Here is a 14,557-nt window from a genome sequence, read left to right as displayed (position 1 = left end):
AACTGCTTTTCTGCTATCTGTACTTTCAATCTCTTTGAACGCCACTCCATCCTACTCTCTTGCCAGAATAAGGTTCCCAAAGTAAAACCCAGATCACACAAGTCCTGTCAAAAATCTTGTGGTCTGTTACCTTTTGGCTTTCCAAACTCTGATCTACAATCACGTTTCCAGTCTGAAGTTCTGCTGTCACTTCACTACACCTACAATGGAAGGAGCAGTAAGAGCTGTAATCAGAGCATTAGTAACAGTAGTACAGCAACAGTCACAAAGATGGTAGCCATTGGTCACAGAACACTTTCTGGGGGCTGAGCACTTGTGAATATTAATTGATATTAATTAATTAATGTTAATTAAGTGAATATTAATTCACTTAATCCTCATAACTACCCAATGAGTAGGCACTGTTATGGTAATGAACAGTCACAAAGATAGTAGCCATTGGTCACAGAACACTTTCTGGGGGCTGAGCACTTGTCTGTATTAATTCACTTAATCCTCATAACTACCCAATGAGTAGGCACTGTTATGGTAATGAACGTGCCACCTGCTATTGCAGATTCTACTGTCAAGATTCCCTCCTTACTTCTCGAGGTCCACATCAGTGATTCTTAACCTTCCTAATGCCGCAACCCTTTAATATAGTTCCTGCAGGTCGAGACCCACAGGTTGAGAACTGTTGGTCTATATCTTAACCATTTCCTAAGGTTGTCTCCTACTATTTTTTGTGATGCTCTCCTGTTCATTAGGTGGGCTCCTTTGTTTCTGTTTCTCTCTCACTGCACTCTTCCTTTTCTGCTAGGTGTTGTAGGCATGTGTGTACATGGGTTGTCTTGTCTGGTTTCTTGAAAGAATCTCAAGGGCATGGACTGTCTCCTCTGGGTCCATATCCACTATAGCATCTATCAAGTGCTTAATACACATGCACAGTAGGTGCTAGAAATATTTGGTCAATTGAACTGAAGTTAAGAGGATTGAATTCACATTCCGATTTCTTGGCTGCAGTTAATGTCATTCATACAGCCTAGTGCCTTCTAGCTAAAAAGCTAGATAAATCCAATCAAATCAGGGAGAATGAAGATGCCGAGCGTGAATGAGAGGAAAAGTCCTCTTTCACTTGCTCATCAGTATTCAGTAATTATCTGTGCTCTTTAAAAGAAGCACCTGGGAGGGGCCTCCGTGGGGGGATGCCCTTTGCTTGAGGAGAAGGAGAGGATGGATGTGTTTTTGAGCCTGTGTTAATAACACACTTGGGACTTGAGGTATAGCTTCATGCTGTGAGTCACAGGAAGGAAGTTCTGTATCTAGAAAAGGTGGCCCTGACATGAGTATGTCTTTCTCATGCTTTGCTTAATTAACTTTGAAAAATCAAGCATTATTAGTATAATTCATTCCTTGCAGTTTTATTAATATGACTAGCTTCAAGTAGGAGGAGGTTGAAGGCAAAAATACATGGTATGTCTATGGCCTGAGAGCCTGGGAAGTTTTTGGTCTCCCTGGTCTCCTTGATCCAGCCTGTCGCGCTTCGCTGTGCCTTCCTCCGTGGGCCTCATCTTTGTTATATTCTATTCTCTGTGTAAAAAATCAGTCTACCATGACTGCCAGGCCTGTTCTTCCTAAAATAAATCACATTCATACCTGTCTGTCACCCTGCTTGGCCTTCAGGCCTCCCACATCAAGTTTTCCTTGACTTCTTTAATCCACACTGATGCCACTTCCACTTTTCCAAAGTTCTACAGAACATGTGGTCTGTTCCACACACTCTAGCCCTTAATTATATTCTTGTACATTATTACTCATTGTTCATTGGGTATTTGTCTTATCTTCCAAGTGGATTAGGATCTTGTTGACGGTGACTTCATTATATCAGCAGCCCTTGTATCATGATAAGCATATATAATATGGATTTTCTTTCCTTTTAGATATTAATTAGTTAAATAGTGGAAAATTGGGGGGGTGGTACCATTTTTATATGTATTTTGTTTTGAACATCAGTGGGACTAGGACTATACTTTCAGGGTCATTTCTGTAGTTTGTTCTCCACTTATGAAGGCAATAATTTTGTTTTTAAAAGGTGGAAAATGTATTAGGTTATCAAGCATTAACTAGCATTTGTGTGATGTATACTTTTTGTAAAGTATATTTTATCGATCTGTGAAGAGCACTTGTCCATGACTGGCAGGGGCTGGTGCCTGGCAGGGGATCTTGACACTGGGTTTGCAATCACTCAATGCATCCCCTAGGTACTTCCCTCTTCAGTAAGATTCCCCTCTCGTAGCATCTACCCCCGGCCCAACAGGAGGCTCCCATCAGGCAGGCCCTGTCAGGGCACTTATATGCCAGAATCTGGCATTTGAGAGGCAGTGCTGGGTCTCAGGGTTACTGAACTGAGAGGCATGATTGGGGTGCCTCTTAGTTCTTTTTGGCTCTCCTGATGAGAGCCTTCCTAAAAGTGAGATAAGTAGGAAGTAAGAAAACTTGCTCTCAGGTCTTTATTTTCTAGGAAGCCACCCCAGGTTCAGTATATGGTGGTGGTACTGGGGAAGCCAACTTCCTACGTTCCAGGCACCAGGCCAAGGGCTTTATCTACATTACTTATTTAATCCACGTGTTGAGTGTAAGTCTAGCAGGGTCTTGAAGTTTGGTCCTATTGGTGGGGATATGAGACCCATATATAGTAGATGGTCGGTGAGTGTTTGTTGAATGAATGAATACAAGTATGGGGGTTGTGATTACTGTGAATAACTTAGCTTTGTAAAGCATGTTTTATATAAAGCCCTTTTCATTTATTGTCGTATGAGTTTTTCTCACATTCTGCCATAGAGATTTGATTTGTATCCCCATTTGAAGCTGAAGAGACTGGGGAGCAAAGCGGAAAATAACTTGTCCAAAATCACAAATCAAATAAATGTTGGGGTCATCCAAGACTCAGACTCAGATTCTTTGATTCTAAAGCCTAAACTTTTTCCATCTGCCATTTGTGAAGTAAAACTCAAGCTGAAGGAAATAATAATTCAGACTTCTCACACTTGACTCTGAGAAAAATCTAGTTTGCCAACAGGTGGGGCAGGAAGACGTGGGGAATGTTGGCAATGTCTTGAACGTTTTTCACCCATAGTGTTTTTTAAATAAGCGGATACATTTTTTCCCAATACATTTTTTATGTGGAATCCCAATACAAAACAAAAATGTGGGGCTGCTCTGGTTGAGGGTGGGGTTCAGGGCCTTGAACCCCCAACCCAGTTGGTTTCTTCATCACTGTCCAGCAGTTCCCCAAAGGACACCACATGAAACATGCATCCAATTTAATATTGTTATTTTAAGGATGACAATTCTAAGTCCCAAAGAGGCTGCACCATCTGCTCAAGGCTGGGCCAGGAGCTGGGGCAGGGAGGGAACGGGATCTGGTCTCCTAAATCCCCAGCCGCCATTGTAATTGGACACTTTTGTCACATCTGTGACATCCCCCGATGTAGCATTACAGACCAACCTGAAAGCACAAAAATAAAACAGATATGGTGTAATCCTGATTACCAAATCCTCCAGAGGAAGACAGAAAAAATGGATTAAGTGAATTTTCTAGAGGAAGGGGGCCTAGAGCTTTAGCTTGAAGTAGGAGAGGCCTTATTTTGTGATAGGAAGAGCAAAGCACTTCAACCTACACATTTTTTTTTATTATAGCAGTAATACATTTGCATTGTAGAGTAACTTAGAAAATAGAAAATTAAAGAAGAAAATGAAAAGCACCCAATTTCCCAAACTAGGAGATACTGACTCAAAGCTTGGCATAGTATATCTCTTTCCATTATTTTTCCTGTACAGAATGCAGATATACTTAAGTAAAATCAAATTGTTTTATATATTGTCCCACGTTCTGCTTTTTGCTCTTCATCCCTATAGCATGTGTGTTTTCCATTCTCACCAGTATATGGTTGAAAACATAATGTATCTGTTTTAATACAAAAGTAACATATGTTCCTTATAGAAATTTGGAAACTATAGATAAACACTAAGAAGAAAATAGAAATCACTGATAATCTTGATACTCAGAAATAACTATTGCTAGCGTATGGGTGAATGTTCTTCCAGTCTTTTTATTACATTTACTGCTATACAGACATCTTTAATATGATTATGTTATGTGTACTTAAATATTTTCCAATGTGCTGTATTAGGAATAGATATTAATTTAATCTTTCCTTACTTGGTGACAAACTAAAAAAAAGTTTACTGATTATTTTTTATTTTTCTGTGAGTTACTATCTGTGTCTGGTCATTTCTTGTAGATTTCTTGTTGATTTATAGGTGTTCTTTACAGATTAAAGATATTTATCTTTACCCCTTTTGCATCTATGCAGAAATATTAAGTAAGTAATTAAGGTGTATATAATTTATTTAATCAGTGCATGATAGTAGATTGAAGTTGCTTGCGAATCTTCACTACTATAAATAATGCTACAATTAACATATTTGCAAATATGCATCATTTCTCTGGGATTGATTCAAAGAAATAGAGTTATCGGGTCTCTCTTTGCCAGAAATCTATGCAGTACCCAGTTCTCTCAACTGTGAGTATACCTGAGTATTATATTTAAAATGTGTCCAATTTAATAAGCAAAAAATGAACTCATTTTAATTTCAAATTATTTGATTACTAAAATGTTTCTTTTTTCGCATCTTATTATCTCTTTGTACCGGAGTGCTTTGTGTATTGGCTGTTAATCCCTGACCATTTTTCAACTGGATTATTGGTTTTCTAATTGACTTATTGGAACTTTAAAAATATAAATTCAGGATATTAACATTGTGATATTTGTTACCAATTTGTTCCTCACCTTGTACCATGAATTTCATATTATTAGTTTTACTTGCTATTTTAGGTTATATGATTGAATCTTTGTGATTTCATATCATTTATTTTATGTTTAGAAAAGTGTTTTGATTATTTTTGAGGGTTGACTCTGTTCAGCTGGCTTTAAACCCATTAGTAGTATATTTTCATGTGTTGTAGGACTAAGATGAGACAGTTTTGGAAAGATCTTAAAGGCCAGTGAGGGCCAGGTTTGAGCGGTCATCAGGAGGCATTTTGAACAGGCTAAGTGGAGTGAGCAAGGCAGAAAGGTGAAGCTGGGAAGGACAGCCCCTAAATGAATCTGGAATTTAGGATGGAGGAGAGGGGCTTATGACAACTGGACACTCAGAGTCAAGTGCTGAGTTTCCAAAGGATGTACAGATGCATGCAGTTGAAATGCAACCAGAAACCAAGCTTGAGAGAGAGAGAGAGAGAGAGCTCTCTGTCCTCTGCCACCCTGTCTCCAGGTGAGGCAGGGCCCCTGTGCCCTCTGCTCCCTACTGTATACATCCCCCCCCCCAGGTGATCTTATTCATTCTCACACTTTCAGTTATGTCCCATGCCCTGACACCTGTCCACCTTCTAATTTGTGTTTCCAACCTTGCTTCTGAAATTGAGGTGAATGTATCCAACCGCCTCATGGTTGGACCTCTCCTCTCACATTCAGCATGGTCTAAACCGAACACATCCTCTTTCCTAGGTTTCCCCAGCTCCAACTTGCTTTTCTTCCAGGGTTACCCTTCTTAGAGAGTGTGTGGGTTAACGAGGTGCTTCTGAACTGGGCTTTCAGAAAGGCGGGGTTAGAAGGATGGCTTCCCCATTCAGGGAGAACCTGAGAGTAAACATGAAGCTATTCTGCGGCTGAGAATGAATAAGCACTAGAGCAGGCGTCCTCAAACTACGGCCTGTGGGCCACATGCGGCTCACCTAGGACATTTATCTGGCCCACCGGGTGTTTTTGCCCCCGCTGCCTGTCCTGCTTAGCAGCTGACTCGTCCCGGGGCCCGCAGTCTGGCCCTCCAAAGGCCTGAGGAACAGTGAACTGGCCCCCTGTTTAAAAAGTTTGAGGACCCCTGCACTAGAGCATGGTCCCAAAGAAAGCTAAATAGAACAGAGAATGTTCTCTGAGTTGGGGAGTAAAGCCCCTAGCCCATAAATCGTTTAATGTTCCTGAGAGGTCCTTTGGGAGACAAGAGTTTCTAAGGATGCCTTTGGAATAAAGATTCTATACATAGCCTCCCCACTCTCTCACTTGCAGATTTAATCTCCAAAGGTCACATATTCCAAAACAGTTTCTAAATTTGCTTTTGTGATTTGCATTCATAAGAAGATGCACCTGCAGATCGTGTAGGGGCACAACTAGGCAGTAGAACGTCAATCCTCGGCTGGTGGTCCACGCGGGGTGGGGACTGCACTTAAACCGAAGCAGGTGGAAGCTATTCAAAGAGAAACTTCTCAAACACCTCAGCTGAGCAAAATTGGTTCTATATTGTATTTTCTTCATTAACAAAAGACACAACAGGTTGATCAGAATGGGGCCAGTTCCTTTGAGATACGCATCTTAAAGCTTCAAATAATGGATGCCCAAATTTGGGCGAGTTAGGTCTTTGAGGGAGAAGATAAAGTACAGGAATGTTTAAAGAAAATCTCTTTGGAGGTATTGGAGTCACTTTAAAAAAAAAATCAGAAAAAGTGAAACAGCATCATTTCTTGCTCTAGGCCCGACGGAGTGGGAAGGAATATTTCCAGTGGCTAAGGGGTGTAATAGAAGGCTTTGCCATAATTCCTTTTGTCCCTGTCCTCACCGTGCCACTAAATGGATCCAACAGAGAAATTCCCTTTTCCTGTGCCCTGGCTCTTGTCTAGCTTTTCCCTGCCCCTCCCATGTTAATGAGCCGTCTCCTTTCAGTTGATAGAACCGAATCCCACTCAGGTGAAAATCCTTCCGCTCCCCCCTTCTAATCTAGGAGTCTCCTGCTAATTTGTGGAAATGACCCACATGCTTGCTTTCAAGGACACTCAGCTCATCTTTGGAATGGGGGCATTAATTTCCACACAACTGTTACAGAAAATTCTATGCCCCAGCGGAGGCTTGGGCTCCACTTGATCTTGGCAAAGTGCTTTGCTTCCTTAAGCACTTCAGCCAAGCTCCATAGTTACAGAGGTTGCTACCAAGACCACGCCACACGGTGACAGCCTGAAAGCCGAAGGAACTGTGGCTTTCAGTGGCCAAATACTGGTTTCTGAGCATATATTTAAGCTTAATCAAAAGGCCTTCATTGTGCTTTCTGCATTGTTACATGTGTCTTTGGAGGAAGGTTCCTATTTCAGAAGGAGATAGAGGCACACTTTGCTCAGGACTCTCCTGATGGGACTAAGAAGTCAGTAAGTGCAAAAGTTGCTGATTGAAATCCGGTTTCTGATCTGGAGCGGACAGGAACCAGAGCGAGCTTCCCGAAATGATGGCAGTGAGATCGCAGAGCAGCGAGATGAAAACAAACAAAGCAAAAACTTTTGGCTGCCCGCGGTGCGGCCCTCTCAGCCACCTCAACTGAGTATCTCACCACCTGACATCTCTTTCATCTAGCTTCTTTGCCTGGAAGCCCAGGAGATTTCTTCTCTCATCTCTTTCCTTCTTGGAAATGTTTAACCCCTGCCAGCTGGAGTCAGCATGGCAGAGAAGAGCGAGCAGCCATATGGCTTCAGCTGTCAGAAGGACTGGTTTCAGGCCTCTTCCTCATTGGGGCTGGGGAATGTTTTTCTCCTGTAAGATTTTGGGCTGGCCGGGTAAGAAGGAGAGGAGGTAGCCCCTTTGCTCATAGGGTATTTACACTCTACTGGGAGCAGGACCATGTTCCTTCTGACGGGGTGGGGACAGGAATCCCGGCTGTCTGTCACTGCTGCCCACACTGCTCCTCTCTCACTCTCACTGCCGTATTCGTAGTTGCTCATGTTGGCACATTGTATTGCCAGATTGATCTCCTGATGCCACCGCTTTCCTCCACCAGGTCCTATGTGCAGACACTGTACCACTGTCAGTGTAGGAATGCTCGTTCCTATGCCCCATCTCTCTCTGGCCCCTGTGGTCTGGCTTCTTTCCCCACCGGACTCCTGAGATGACACACTCTCAGGGCCCGCTGGCTCTGGTCTGATGTCCTCTTGGGCATCCTTATTCATCTTTCCTGCTCTGCGGTTGTTGCCACTGCTCTTGTGGCCACCAGGTCACCATCTGATCTTGCTTTCCTTCCACCTCGATGACTGCTCTTTCTCCATCCATCAATGGCTCTTGGGTCTTTACTTTTCTCAGATGGCTCCTCTGTCCTTCAGTGCTGATCGTCCTGTCACTGAGACCTCAGTCACTCCAATGGCCAAGTTGTCAGCTCTATTCAGACTTTCCCAATCTATGCCCTGCTCTCCTGCAGCGCCAGCGGAATATGGACCAGATGCTTGATGGCCATTTCTACCCAGGCGTTGCATTATTATCTCAGACCCAGTCTGCCGGAAACTGATGAAATCATTCTCCATCCACACTTTATCCTTCTTCCTCAGGCTCCTCAACCTTGAAAACCAAGGCTCATTTTTGCCTCTTGGTTCTGTTCTGGTTTTTTTTAATGGTCCTAGTCTATTCCTGTTCTCCTTACCTGTCCCAGTCCAGTTACATGTGAAGTTTTGCTGATGCCCATGAGCTGATTCTGTTATACCTCTGCCAGGTTGATCCCGATAACACTGCTTTCCTCCACCAGGTCCTATGTGCAAACACTTCACCACTGTCAGCAGCCTAACCTCAACCATTGTCAGGCTGTCATTAAGGAACTTACAATCCATGCCAATGTGACTCCACATCTCCAGCCAAGGTGAGGGATGCAGAGGACCTGGAACATGCCAGGGGCATTCCTTATCAAGAATGCCTTTCTATTCTCCTCTTTCCATTTTCAAATCTCACCTCTTCTTCAGGGTCTAGATCAGGATCTGTTTTGTCATGGAACTTTCTGTAACTATTCAAGCCTTAAGGACCTTCATTCCCATCACATTAACACGGACCTCCTGAACTTATCTTACATTTAATCACATATGTTTTGGTATCTTCTCCATTGTTTTCTTTTATTACTATTTCAATGTTATTTGGGGGTTTAGAAATTTTTTCCTTTTCATTTGTATGTTTTATTGCCCCGACATGATTATAAGGTTCTCGAAGGCAAGAGCTCTACATTTCCTTCTTGTACCCCCCTATTATCTACTACGGGGCTTGGCATGTAGGAGTTAGCCAGCGCTGGCGTGCACAGTGAGATTTAAGCTACCTGGGACTTCTACTTGATTTTAATCAAGAAAATCTATTTCCCAACATACCATCAATATGTAAAAAAATTTTTCCTCATCAAGAAAAATAGTGTTGTTCCATTTATTGTTTGTGAGCTTGATTACACATGATTGACAGCTGAGACGTACTAATCTGATCCTTGTTTTTAAAGACCTGCTGTAGGCTCATTATCCTCAAGGAGCCTGTGGAGCGATGCTTAGGATGGAGTCCTGCTCTTGGTCACACTTCCAACTTCCCAGGGAAGGAAATCACCGTATTGCATGCAGCAGCCACTACCCTAATTCAGGTAGAGCTTGACCTGGATGACTTTTGCATTAAAGGTTATTAAAGAAAGGAGAGATTGGCTGGCTGATGAGGCTGGACCTGGTTCTCAGCTTGGCAAATCCAGAAACTCCATTTAATGGTTTGCTACATTTTTTTGAGGCAGGAATTGGTATTTACTAAACTTACAAACACTGGTTGTAAAAGAAGGATTAATGTCTTTATGTCCACTTCCTAGGGTGGTACTTGGAAGCTATTGGGCATCTACGAAATTTAATTCTAAATCAGAGAGTTAATTGATCATCACGAGAGAATCAGAGCAGTGGTTTTGGGGAGAGTTCTTTCTGGAGAATTAGATCTGAACTGTGTGTATAAGTACAACACACACAGTATACCTTTCCCCCACATATCCATGGATGTACATCCATCTCCACCATTGGCAGGTGTCTGAGTTACCTACTTAGTGCTGAGGACACAGACACTATTTCTACTCTCATGGAGTTCGTAGACATGTGTCTGTTTTTGGAAATGACAGTTCCAGGTGACACTCCTCTCACATGCTTATACAAACACCTCCATAACAGGGGCAGGAGGCCAAGGTCAGGCGTTTGCCCCATTCTGGCTTTGGGGTTGCATATCCTTATTCACTTTAGGTATATCAGGAAAACTTGCCAATCCAAATATTTCAGATTTTTTCCTCTGAAAGTCATAAATGATGTGATTGTGAGTTTATCTTGCATCTCTTCTGAAACTTTGCTTCAATCTGTGTCCCATGGAAGCAGGGAGAAGCTCTACTGAAGCCAGCTGAGGCCGAGGTAGAGGCAGAAGTGTCTGCTTGCTCTCTGGCTGCTGTGGGAAGTGCCGCTGTATTTAAAAGCAGCACCTAGTAAGAGCTATTTCTGCAGGTGCCTTGACAGAGGTGACTTTTGCTTTTTTCTTATGGAGGAGAGTAGGAGGAAAGTGATGATAGGGTTTCTACTGGGGCAGAGAAAGGTCTACATAGGGATAATCCTATCTTTCTGCTTTGCCCATGTGGCTGAAAGTGTGTCAGGAACAACAGCGGACCTTTCCTAGCAGACAAGGAGGCAAGAAGGGCAGACTAAGGCCATGTCTTTAATTAGTGGGAACAACTGAAAGCAGGTGGCAGGAGCCCAGGAACTGGAGAAAAACTGCTAATATCTTTGAGACACTGGGAGGACTTTTAATGCCAAGATGACCTTTTGTCCTGCAGCCAAAATTCCGGAGATGTCTGCCCAGGAATGATTGGATGCCAAGATAAAGAGGCTCAGTGTGATTTAGGAAGATGTGTTCTGATCAGTCTTTTGGCACAAAACTGATTGGAAACTCCAGAGCCATAGCCTAGTCCTAGGAGTTATTTCATTCCGAGATATGATTCAGAATGAGTTCGAACAGAGCATTTTACCAGAGTCTAGGGATACGTAAGACTTGAGTTTGTCTGGATCTGCCAACGATTCAGGATTCATGATCAAGTACATTAACAAAGATTTTGTCTAGTGTATATTGAGAACTAAAAAAAAAAAATTGTGATCGTTGAATAGGGATGTCAAAAGCTGCAGAAAATGATTCTTTGCCAATGTCCACAAGTGTAAAATGCCAGAGACATTTACCTACTACCTAGTATTTAACTTAAATTATTTTATTAGATTTTGGTTTTAAAGAAGAAGATGAATTTGGGGGAGGGAATTATAGATTTATTTTAAATTAAATTAAAATATCTATTAAATAAGCTTTTGGATCTTGTAGTAAGGATGGCAGTATAATCACAACCCAGGGCAGTATGAGATGACTGTCCATCCATCCATCCCCCCATCCATCCATTCACTCACAATTCATTGAGCCCACATGTTATTGCCTATGTAAATGACACAAGCACATGGAATGTTGACTCTATAAACACAAAAGATCATGATGGCTGGCTATTCTTTCTTAAAATCAATTTTCAGGGTGGGCATGGGGCTGCAAAATCAATAATTGGTTGTTGCCTGTCCTAAAAAGCTTGGGTACATACATATTTGAGCAAGCTTGAACTAATCTAATGGTAGAAAAACTCAGGTTTGTGGACTTAAAAAAATCATTCAAATTTTTCTTTAGTTTTCATTTCTTTGAGTACATGATTTATCTTATTTAATTTTTTCCCCACTCACACTACAGCAGATGTCCCTTGTCACCCAATGAGAAAGGGAGATGTATTAGGGACTAAAATATTCCTCCTGTCTTCCGACCTGTGCCACAGTGCAGTTTGACAACTGAGCCTGTGCCCATTCTTCAGAAGCCTGAACCAAGACAGAGTTTTGCTGCTTTAAGTCTGTCTGATTCACAGCTCATCTTGATCTTATAATATCTGTTACCTTATAGAGAGCAGCACTACAGTTCCATCACATATGCTAAGAATAATACTGTCGAATATTGTTAAACTGCTAGAAATCAACTTTTGGAAAAGGGCTAAATGAATGTGTATTTCCCATGTTGTCTTAATTCAGTTAAAGAGATCTTTTTTTAACCATATGTGCCAGAAATGCTTACCTTGGATCCAAGCTTGAATATGAGATATTTCTGCCAAAAAAAAAAAAGAACAATTTTTACCAAGTTTTAAGAAATGGAAAAAAAAAATAAGTGCCATGATGGTTGGAGGGAATTGTCAAATACTGCAAAATGTGATTCCAGCAGATCTCCAGAAAATGAAAGCATAAAGCAGAAGGTTTAGAAATGGTATAATACCAAGAGATCTGGGGATCCTAGTGGACCACTGCATTTAGAACAAGAGTCACTCTAGAAATAAATTGGCCTTTGAGGACCTGTCCCTAAAAGCAATGATTTACATTAGGTTTTCTGTAGGAAAATAGATCCTCATTGACAGATTGGACAGCCTTGCCCCAGAACCTTCTGGCCATTTGTAGCACTGAGCTTGGGCACACAGGCAGAAGACTTGCGTATTCCCTCTAGTCTTCAAAAGGCTTGTGAACTTGACCTTGGGAATTTGTGTGCCAATTTGATTGGCCTTTTGCTCCCTAAATTAGTTTATACTCAGTTAATGTATAAGGAGGAACATAGGCATTTTTTGATGGTAAAAACATCTATTAATAATATAGAGACTACCTTCTGGAGTATGGCATTGAAGAATGGTCTTTCTGACTGTGGCACTGTGTTTGTTTTCTTACCACAAGTGTCAAGACCAGTGGGCTTTAGGGCAAAACTACTTGGGCTAGAATGCCTGCATTTCCACTTTCTACCTGTGTGACCTTAAGTAAGTTTCTTAATATCTCAGTGCCTCTGTTTTTCCCCATCTGTAAAGTGGGGATGTTATAAACCTGACTCGGGATTGGTGTGAGGATTAAATCTGTTAAGGGGCTCAGCACTCAGTATGGGTTCATAACAGGTTCGCCATTAGGTTGACTTACAAAAACTATACCAGGCCAGCGTTTTGAGCTAGAAAAGCTGACGTAGCACCTGTGACTGCAGTGACTTGGAAGGGCAGGCTCATGACTCAGGATTTCTGAACCTTGAGAGTCAGAGGCTGTGACTTTCTACAGGTCTCAGTGGCTGTGCACTCACCTTGGTTCCTCTGATTTGTCTCCTGCAGCCCGGTGAAGCCCTCATCTCTGGAGTCTTGGGTCTGTTCCCATCCTGAACTAATCCTAGAAGGACTGACTCAGTGATTTAAGTATTCATTCCTTCCTTCAGCACACTGATGCGTGCCATTTGTTAAGTATTTTAAACACCACCCAGCATTTAATTCCCCCAAACTGCTAGGATAGAGGTAGTCTTGTAATTGTCTTCATTTGACAGAAAAGGAAAGTGAGGCATAGAGAGGTTAAATAACACGCTTAAGGTCACACGGCTAGTTAGTAGTCTGGGATTCAGACCTGGATACTCTGAGTCCAACTTCTGCTCTCAAGCTCCACGCCGTAGCACCCCAATTTGTGAGTGGGCTGGAGAAGGGCTGGCCTTTCCCGTGGGGAAAGCCTTTCTGACATTGGGATGCTTTTTACTTTGCTTCCCATCCTGACTCACCTGCACCTGCTCTGAGAGTCATGGTTGAGAATTCATCTCATTCACGGCAGCTGGTGGGGTCTTGGTCCATGCATGTGCTTCTGAAGAGAATGCTGTCCTTCCAGTATGACTCCTCTCTATGGAGAAAGGCACTTCTGGCCATTAAGACCACATTTTGGTCCTGTGCTATTGCCTGGATGAGGCTTAGCATCTGGGGGTAGCCAAGACAAAACACCCTTCCAGACCACCAGGGAAGTGACTGCCACCCTTCAGTGACTTAACATCTCAGGAAATCAGGTGGACCCTCCCAACGTGACAATGGCCTTTCCCAAAGCAGTGTGGCCCTCACAAGAGTAGGCATCTCTTCCCTTGTGTATGAATGCCTGTGTGCACAGGGAGCCTCGCTGACCTCCATGGTGAGTGATGTTTATTGGATGTTTGCATGCTGCACGCTGCACACTGCTCATCATGACAGCCCAGCAGAGCAAACCCAGACTTCTCAAGGAAGCTGCGCCAAGGAGGCAGTAGTCACTGTCTTGCCTCCAGCCTCATGCCCCTCCTCACCTTTCCTCCCACACCTGCCACAATTCCTTGAGTGTGGCTTCACGGGCTCAAAACCGGTCCCATCCCTTTGTGATTTTGTTCTGCTGACAGTCCCAGGCCTGAATAGAACACTAAAGGGAGAAGGGAACTGTGTATGGCCCTGAGACCAGAGTGGTTCTCAACACTGACTTCTCACTGGGTCCACTTTTAAAATCAGCTTTAAAAAATACACCAATGCCCAGGCCTAGCCTAGAGTTGCTGATCTACTTCACCAGCATTCAAAATAATGCTCCCTGGGAGAGTCTCAAGTGCAACTAAGATTGGATACGATCCAGGCTCTGGGGACTTGGATTCAAACAGACACAGAAGGCATTTCCCACCGACCAAAAGTGGCCTGTGTTCGACATCATTATTTCCAGCATGTATTTTGTGGAGCTCCTCATTTGTACAAAATGCTTTGTTTTGTCCTGGAGCATGGAGGTCAAAATCAAGGTGGAAGCTTCCAGATTGGTTGGGGCTGAAAGGGGCCAGCCTGTATCAGTCATCTTACTTCCTTATTACCTGCTCAGTCTTAG

General features: G+C 42.7%; 1 protein-coding gene and 1 pseudogene across 1 annotated transcript in view; both read left to right on the top strand.

Moving 5' to 3' along the window:
- The window catches only part of TMEM178B (transmembrane protein 178B), a 359,361-nt gene that overhangs the window by 204,487 nt on the left and 140,317 nt on the right, over window positions 1–14,557 (top strand). The gene's annotated exons all lie outside the window — the stretch shown is intronic.
- On the top strand, window positions 2,000–2,073 carry LOC111725910 (annotated as a pseudogene).

Source organism: Otolemur garnettii, unplaced genomic scaffold (assembly GCF_000181295.1).
Source record: "Otolemur garnettii isolate 467f Iridium unplaced genomic scaffold, OtoGar3 scaffold00049, whole genome shotgun sequence".
Classification (NCBI taxonomy): domain Eukaryota; kingdom Metazoa; phylum Chordata; class Mammalia; order Primates; family Galagidae; genus Otolemur; species Otolemur garnettii.
The sequence above is the reverse complement of the archived record's forward strand: the minus strand, read 5'-3'. Positions and strand labels throughout refer to the sequence as shown.